This window comes from Amphiprion ocellaris, chromosome 20, assembly GCF_022539595.1.
Source record: "Amphiprion ocellaris isolate individual 3 ecotype Okinawa chromosome 20, ASM2253959v1, whole genome shotgun sequence".
Classification (NCBI taxonomy): domain Eukaryota; kingdom Metazoa; phylum Chordata; class Actinopteri; family Pomacentridae; genus Amphiprion; species Amphiprion ocellaris.
This window is the reverse complement of record NC_072785.1, coordinates 32,118,125-32,126,079: the sequence shown is the minus strand read 5'-3', so window position 1 is coordinate 32,126,079 and position 7,955 is coordinate 32,118,125.

Below are 7,955 nucleotides of genomic sequence, written 5' to 3'. Positions count from 1 at the left end.
CTGATGCCTTTAAGTTTCATCATCTTTAGTTTATTTACAGGAATTAAGACTCTGAAGATTCTGCTGATAATTTATAAAGTTGTGTTTTTTTTATAAAATGTCTGCAGCTACAACTTTTATATTTCAGACTTTAACCCTCTTGTCGTCCTGTGGGTCACATTAACCCGTTTTAAAGTTTGAAAATGTGGAAAAAAATATTTTCACTGTGAAACTTCTGATGTCCACATTTTCAACAAATCTTTGAACGTTTTTTTGGTAGAAAAAAGGAAATGTTTCTTAAGAACATTCACAAAAAAATCAAAATTCAGCGAATTTCAGTGGATTTTGGTTGAATTTTATGTGAATGTTCTTAAAGAAAATAGAAGTTTTACGGATATATATGGAATCACTTTAGATATTTTTAGGATTTTTTTAAAAGATTTTTACTCATTTTTTGAAAATATTTACAAGAATTTTCTTGCCAAATTTGGGGGATTTTTTTAAAAATAAAACTTATAAGGGAAACTTTTAAGGAATTACTGAAATTTTAGTTCTGAAGGTGTTGTGCATTTTCAGAAATTTGGGGAATTGTTTTTGCTGAATTTTTGGATTTTTTTCAGACAAGGAATTTTTTGGTGCCTGTAAATGAAGACAACAGGAGGGTTAAAGCTGCAGAAAAGTCTTGTTTATTCCTCTGATACCAGGGGTGTCCAACATGCAGCCCGTGGGCCAAAAGTGGTCCTCCAGAGGGTCCAATCCGGTCCTCAAAGTGTAAAAATTCCAGAGAAGACATTAACTGCAGATTGTAAACTAGTGAAACTATAAATTTAAAATCGTTTCTAGACCATGACAAGTTGTTTGGATTATAAAGTAAAATATTAAATTGTTCATTTTGTGTCTCATTTTTGTAAGATTTTGTCTCATGTTTTTGTTGTTTTGTTTCTCCTTTTTGTTGTTTTGTGTCATTTGTCTATTTTTTGGTCATTTTGTTTCTTGATTTTGTAATTTTTTTGTCTTGTTTTTGTGGATTGTCCATTTTTTTTGTCACTTTCTAACTTTTTTGTCTCATTTTTTGTGATTTTGTTTCTCACTTTTGTTGTTTTTTGTCTTGTTTTTGTTTTTTGTCTTTTTGTCTGATTTTTGTCATTTGTGTTTCTATTTTGTCTCGCTTGTGTTTTTTGTCATTCTGTGTTTTGCTTTATTCGTTGTTTTGTTTCTCGTTTTTGTCGCTTTGTAACTTTTTCTGTCTAGTTTTTTTGTCTCTTTTTTGTTTAGTTTCGTGTCGTCTCATTTTTTGTCTCTTCTTTTTGCTTTTGTAATATTTTGTCTTGTTTTTGTTTTTTGTCTGACTTGTCATTCTTCTCATGTTTTTTGTTTCATTTCTCATTTTTGTCATTATTTGTCTTGCTTGTGTCATTTATGTAATTCTTTTTGTCGTAATTTTTTTGTCTCATTTTTTGTCATTTTTGTCTCGTTTTTGTAGATTTTTGTCGTTTGTCTCGTTTTGTCGTTTTGTGTTTCCTTTTTGTCTTGCTTATGTTTTTTGTCTTATTTTGTCATTTTGTGTTTCACTTTATTCATTATTTTCTGAATCGTTTTTGTCGTTTCTCATTTTTTTGTTGCTTTGTATATTTTTGTCAATTTTTTTTCTTTTGTGATTTCTTTTCGTGCCGTTTGTCTCATTTTTTGTCTCATTTTTGTAATTTTTTTATCATTTTAGTTGTTTTTTGTCCATTTTTTTGTCACTGTAACTTTTGTCTAGTTTTTTGTCTCTTTTTTTTTGTTTCGTGTCATTTTTTTCATTTTTGGTCATTTTATTTCTTGTTTTTGTTTTGTGTGTCACTTTTGTAATATTTTGTCTTGGTTTTGTCATTTTTTTGTCTGGCTTTTGTCGTTTGTCTCATGTTTTTGTCGTTTTGTGTTTCCTTTTTGTGTCACTTGTCTTTTTTGTCTTATTTTTGTCATTTTGTATTTTGCTGTGTTCGTTATTTTGTGTATCATTTTGTGTTTTTTGTCTCAATTGTGTTGTTTGTCTATTTTTTGTTGCTTTTTAACTTTTAAATTTTTTGTTTCTAATTTTTGTCATTTTTTGTCTTATTTTTTAATATTTTGTCTTGTTTTTGTTGTTTCTTGTCTTTTTTAAGTAAAATCCCAGATCATTCTGTTCCACATACCTGATAACTAACCCAAACCTGTGAATATTTCTGCACTAAAACAAAGGAATCATTAGGAGTTGTGGTTCTTTACGGGTTGTTTTGCTGTGGTTTTACTGGAGGTCAGACTGGACTGGATGAAACTGAACTAAGATGATCTAATAAATCAGATTTGTGTTTCTCTCCAGCAGGTTTAATCAGATGTTGTTTCTGGATGTATTTGCTGATGTTGGACACTAGATGGAGGCGTTTTCTCTCTGATCTGAAACACAGAGTCACTGAAGGAAATGTTATTTTAGAGTTTATGGATTCAGACAATCTTTTAAAGGAGAGAAACGGTTGTTACTGATTCCTGCAGCATCGAACTGGATGAGAACCTGATGGACAGAACACCTGGAGGTCTGCCGCTTCATTGGTATTCCATCTGAAATGAGGTAAACTGAAATTTACTACCATATTTAGCATATTTCTGAAGTAATTAGTGGTGGAATAGAACTCTGTATTTTCCCTTTACTGAGTATTTTGATTCCATTCTGTTTTATTCTTTTGCTCCAGTGATTTAAAAAGATTCATAACTTTAAGTTTTTACTGTTAAAACATAAAAGAAAGCTTAAAAAGTAATAAAATGTGATGCCTTATTTTAGGTTAAACTTCTCATTATTATCTAAAATTAATTTATAAATCATTTTTCATGTAAAAACATTAAACATTTAATTTTTTAAATTTACTTCCAGCTGACATTTAGACCAAACAAACCACTGGGATGGTCGCTGATACTCATAAAATGTCCCAAAATATTTATCAAATTTCAGAAAAATCTGATTAGAATTTAACCAAATATATGAAAAAGAAATGCACCAAAATGTTTAGAAAATATTTTTGGAAAAATTTCATAAATATTAAAACTGTTGGAACAACACAAGAAAAATTATGTTTAATTAATGCAGAACAACAAAAATGTCCCAAATTATCCCCAAAAATCTACAGGCTGTTTGGGATTATTATTATTGTTGTTGTTGTTATTTGGTCTGACTCTGGTTAAAACTGGGACAGATTTGGACATTTCATGAATATTTTTCAGTATTTTTCAGCAGATTTTTTTGCACAATTTTGAGACACTATGTATTTGTTTATGCTGGTTTTGTGTTGGATTTCTGTGTGTTGTGTTGGATTTTTGTTGTTTTTTGCTGGATTTGTGTGTGTTGTGTTTGTTTGTGTGTTGAGTCATCTTCACAGGAAACTTTTAGTTGCGTGTTTGTCATGAATGCAGCGTTTCCGACTGAAAACTGAACAAACCTGACAGTATTTAGTGACTTTTGGCAGCAAACTGCATCTTTTCCAATATTCCCACTTTCTAAAATCAGTCTAAATTCTATGATTTCAGTTTCTTCTATGTGAATATTTTCTGTCTTCTTTCCTCTCTGACAGAAAACTGAAGGTCTTTGGACTAAACGTTTGACAAAACTGATCCACATTTTAGATCAAACAGCTGATTGGTTGATCCAGATAATAGTCAATATTGAAAATAGATTATTTGCAGCCCAACTGTAGAAGCTTCTTTAGTCGGATGTTGTTGAAAAAAGTATTCTGTTGATTCTGTCTAATTAATGATGTTTTTTTTCCGGTGAAATGGCTGCAGAGACCTGATCAACCAGAAACCAGGTGAAGGTTCTACAACCACCGACCTGCTGCATGTTGAGCTGGTTTGTGTGTGTGTGTGTGTGTGTGTGTGTGTGTGTGTGTGTGTGTGTGTGTGTGTGTGTGTGTGTGTGTGTGTGTGTGTGTGTGTGTGTGTGTGTGTGTGTGTGTGTGTGTGTGTGTGTGTGGTGTGTTGGCTTGTGCTTGCTTCGTGTGTGTGTTGTGTTGTTTTGTGTTGGTCAGTGTTGGTTTGTTTTGGTTTTGTGTGCGTGCTGGGTTGGTTTCTGTTGTTTTTTGTTGCTTTGTATTGACTAAGTGTTGGTTTGTGTGTCTGTTGTGTTGTTCTGTGTTGGTTATAGTTGATTTGTGTTGTTTTTGTTTCGGTTATTGTTGGTTATTGTAGGTTATTGTGGGTCTTCTGCAGGTTATTGTGGGTCTTCTGTAAGTTATAGTTGGTTTTCTGTAGGTTATTGTGGGTTTTCTGGAGGCTATTGTTGGTTTTCTGAAGGTTATTGTGGGTTTTCTGGAGGCTATTTTTGGTTTTCTGTAGGTTATTGTGGGTTTTCTGGAGGCTATTGTTGGTTTTCTGAAGGTTATTGTGGGTTTTCTGGAGGCTATTTTTGGTTTTCTGTAGGTTATTGTGGGTTTTCTGTAGGCTATTGTTGGTTTTCTGGAGGCTATTTTTGGTTTTCTGTAGGTTATTGTGGGTCTTCTGTAAGTTATAGTTGGTTTTCTGTAGGTTATTGTGGGTTTTCTGGAGGCTATTGTTGGTTTTCTGTAGGTTATTGTGGGTTTTCTGTAGGCTATTGTTGGTTTTCTGAAGGTTATTGTGGGTTTTCTGGAGGCTATTTTTGGTTTTCTGTAGGTTATTGTGGGTTTTCTGGAGGCTATTGTTGGTTTTCTGAAGGTTATTGTGGGTTTTCTGGAGGCTATTGTTAGTTTTCTGAAAGTTATTGTGGGTTTTCTGGAGGCTATTGTTGGTTTTGTGAAGGTTATTGTGGGTTTTCTGGAGGCTATTGTTGGTTTTCTGTAGGTTATTGTGGGTTTTCTGGAGGCTATTGTTGGTTTTCTGAAGGTTATTGTGGGTTTTCTGGAGGCTATTTTTGGTTTTCTGTAGGTTATTGTGGGTTTTCTGTAGGCTATTGTTGGTTTTCTGTAGGTTATTGTGGGTTTTCTGGAGGCTATTGTTGGTTTTCTGAAGGTTATTGTGGGTTTTCTGGAGGCTATTGTTGGTTTTCTGAAGGTTATTGTGGGTTTTCTGGAGGCTATTGTTGGTTTTCTGTAGGTTATTGTGGGTTTTCTGGAGGCTATTGTTGGTTTTCTGTAGGTTATTGTAGATTTCAGACGTTGGCAGACTTCCTCCAGGAAGCTTCGTCTGTGTTCAGCCTCACGTCTCCAAACATTCCTCAGAAGATGATAGCTTGGAAAGCTGCCAAAAAATGTCTTTATTTCATTTCTTTATTCAGTTCTTCAGTACTTTAGATCACGTAATTAATTTATAATGAATATTGTTGCCGATTAATTGACTTAAATTGTTAATATGTGAAAATCCGCCTCCAGCTATAGTATCCTTCTGTTCTCAGGAGGTTTTCTCTTTAATGCTTCAGTATTTGGAGCATTTAAACTCCAGAAAAACACAAAGTTCACATTTAAAGAGGCTGAAGTCAGTAAATTTATTTTCCCATTTCTCCTCGAATTAATGCTTCATTATTGAATTAATTCTGATTAATGGAATATTAGTTTGAGCACAGATGTTTCCTTTGATTAACAATAATCTCATCTGTTGATGGAATCACAGAAATAAAGTTCAGTTAAAAATAGAAACCAGAGGATGAAAGTTTGATCAGGATTTGATCAAAATACACAAAAATCTAAATAATAAATGAATAATTAGAAATAATAGTGATGATAACAATAATAATAATAATAATAATATAAGGGAATATGCTGTAATAAATATATGAATATTATTATTCAGAATAATTGTTTTTGTTTGTAGTAGCAGGACCAGAAAATGTAATTTTATTATTATTAGCAGGAGTAGTATAAAATATTCTAGTTATTGTTAGTACTATGAAATCTTCTTTTTATGAAGTATTAATGTTAGTAGTAGTAGTAGTAGTACTATAAAATATCCTTTTTATTATTAGTAGTAGTAATACTATAAAATATTATTAATAGTAGTAGTACTGTCAAGTATTCTAATTATTATTAGCAGTACTATAAAGTATTATGAAGTAGTACTATGAAGTATTCTTATTATGAAATATTCTAATTTTTATTATTAATACTATAAAGTATTCTTATTGTAGTAGTAGTACTATAAAATATTCTATTTATTAATAGTAGTAATAGTACTATAAAATATTATTATTGTTGTAATATAAAATATTCTCATAATATCAGTATTGTTATTATGATTACTGTTATTATTATTATATCATTATTATATTTACTATTATTATTATAATTATATTTATGTTTATTATCATCTACTATGCATCGTCTATTCTCTTGTTTTTTTTCTTTTAAAGTTATTTTTTGGCCTTTGTGGCTTAATTTGATAGGTGCAGTTTGAGAGGCAGATAGGAAAGTAGGAGAAGAGTTGGGCAGAAGACGTGCAGCAAAGGGCCGTGAAAACAAACCGAACTCAGGCCGCTGCATCGGAGACTAGCTTCTGTACGGGGGTCGCTCACTTAACCCGTTGAGCTGTACGGTGCCCCTGCAGTCTATTCTCCTGTTTCCTGATCAGCTGTTTTCGTGTTTCCTGTGCGCGTGGTTCGGCGCACGTCTGTTTACTTCCGCTTCTCCGGGAGCACGAGGACGACATGCGGCTCGCGGAGTCGCCAATGGCGGCGGGCACGCCCACTGCGCGGGCACGTAGAGAGTTTATTTATTAAAGTTCATTAAAGTTCAGGAGGTGGAGGTCTAAAGACTCACACTGCGCATGTCTGAAATGTTTTTAGCACTTAAATCTGAAATTAATCGATCAAAGTCTTCGATCAGAGCGAAATCATCGTGGTGTAACAGGTTGAACCTTCATCCTCCTCATCCTCAGAGAGAACATCACATCCAGCACGTATCACACTCCTCACACTCCTCACACACACACTCACTCATAAACACACACACACACACACGCCCAGGGCAGCCCTTCACAATAAGAGCACGACCTAAATATCAAGGTTCAGACTACAGAGTTCAACACAGATCTGGTTCTGGGATTATTTTAGGGCCTGATTTCAAAATATATCATGCAATGTTGTTTATTCGTTTTTAATGAAACACCTCAATTTGGATCTTTCTTAGAGGCCTTTAAAGAATGTCGTAACTTTCAAACCTGATATTTAAATCAGCTAAATGTGTACGACATTTAACCCTCGTGTCGTCCTGTTGGTCAAAATTGACCCGTTTTAAAGTTTGAAAATGTGGAAAAAATAGATTCATTTCTGTGAATTTTAAAGTCATTTTAGACCATTTTTGAGTAATTCTGGACAATTTTTTGACTTGTGGACTATTTTGTTGATACTTTTGAACAGTTTAGAGTAAATTAGATTTACATTTTTAAAACAGTAGCTGGACAACTTTCAAGAATTGCAGATAAATTCAGAGTAAATTTCTACACGCTATGAATCATTCAGATCATTTTGGTCAAATTTCAGTCACTCTGGACAAATATTAGGTCATTTTGGACAGTTTTTCAATAGTTTTAGACACATTTTGAGCCCTTTTTGGTGAATTTTTAAGTCATTTTAGACCATTTTTCAGTAATCCTGGAAAAAAATTTTTCAGTTGTGGACTATTTTATTAATAATTTTGAACAAAATAGGAGATTTTTGAGTCATTTGGTCAAATTTCACTCATTCTGAACAGGTTTTCAGTCATTTTTGTCTAATAGAACTCTTGAACCCTTGACTTTCCATCTGGATTCACTGTTTTGTCCTCGTCTCCCTGAATCTCTAAACTCAGGCGGTTCTTCGGGTGTTCATCTGCTGGACTGAACGGAATTCAGGTGTTTCTGCTTCATCCAGAGTTCATTTTCTGCTCATAATCAGAAATCTTCTCCAAACATCAAGAAAGAATAAATAAATGGTTAAATAAATAAAAGAAAGAATAACTGAATAAACAAACATGATTGATGATTGAATAAACAAACAAACTACTGACTAAATGACTAAATTAATT